The sequence below is a fragment of the Meleagris gallopavo genome, chromosome 13 (genome assembly GCF_000146605.3).
Source record: "Meleagris gallopavo isolate NT-WF06-2002-E0010 breed Aviagen turkey brand Nicholas breeding stock chromosome 13, Turkey_5.1, whole genome shotgun sequence".
In the NCBI taxonomy this organism is placed as follows: Eukaryota; Metazoa; Chordata; class Aves; order Galliformes; family Phasianidae; genus Meleagris; species Meleagris gallopavo.
Window position 1 is genome coordinate 2,195,584 of NC_015023.2, and position 1,182 is coordinate 2,196,765.

A 1,182-nucleotide genomic window follows, 5' to 3' on the forward strand; every position below is an offset into this window, starting at 1 on the left:
ATCTCTACAATGAAAATACAAATAAAAATAATTCTACATTTGAAACATTCAATTAATACATACAAAATAACTCCAGAGCATGCAATAGGCTTGCTGTCTGGGCCAATTTAAGTCACAACTACCACGGTCTCAATTCTCACATTACATATTCTAGATTCAGAGTTAACTATTTCTTGATCACATTCTGAAGTCCCCACACACAGGGCCATTTGCCCGGAGTGATGGAGGTGCCTTTTCTTCATTTTTGAGTAACAACAATGAATTCACAGGTAAGTTTGGTTTCCAAGCATCATTTAACTGTACAATACTATTTCCCTAGCAACATACAAAAACAGTTGAACATGTCATCTAGTTTTAGAAAAATGAGCTGCATTTCAGATGATGATAGCAGCATTTCCCAAGCCACTGTTTGCTCTGCAATAGCCTTCCTAACAGCTTGACGAAGGACTAACTGACAAATTTGAGTTTCAGAAGACAGATCATACCGGTATCTCCCAAGCATCTGTTATGTCCTACCTCTATAAGAGATGGCTCATAACTGTGGAAACAAACCATCTGTTTTCAGCACTTTCTGTTTAGGAGCTATTTGTGACACAGACACTGGATTTGAGTGTATTCTAGGAATGACTACACAACTGTTGAGAATATACATATGGAAAAAATCCACGTACATCCAACTTCACAATTCTACTGCATAAAACAAGCAGAAGTTTAATTTAAAAGATTTATATAAAACATACATACATGGCCATCTACATGCACTAGAATACTTAGTTTCACCTGTTAAAACATGTAATGCCACAGTAAAAAACAAAACTACAAGTAAGGGTTAAGAACAAAAGTAACGAGAGGAATCTAGAAATCCATGTCTTCCCTGTCCCCCCCATACTCTTCTAGATATCCATCTCAGAGTACCTAATTTTCTTGCAAGACTTTGATAGTTTGTTAAGATATTGGTTTTGCTTTTTTTTGAAGGAAGAAGAAGAGATTTTTGCCTGTATAAGCCTGGAGAAATACACTGAATACTTGAGGCTGAAAATGGCAGATTTTATAATCATTGTCAGAAAAAGTTTGTTACTTGCACAAGTCAGTTTTTGTTATTTTCCACAAGCACTAAGAACTTCATTTCTTCTCCAAAGTGAAATTCCTGAGGATACTGTCACTTTTCACAGAGGTGGTTTT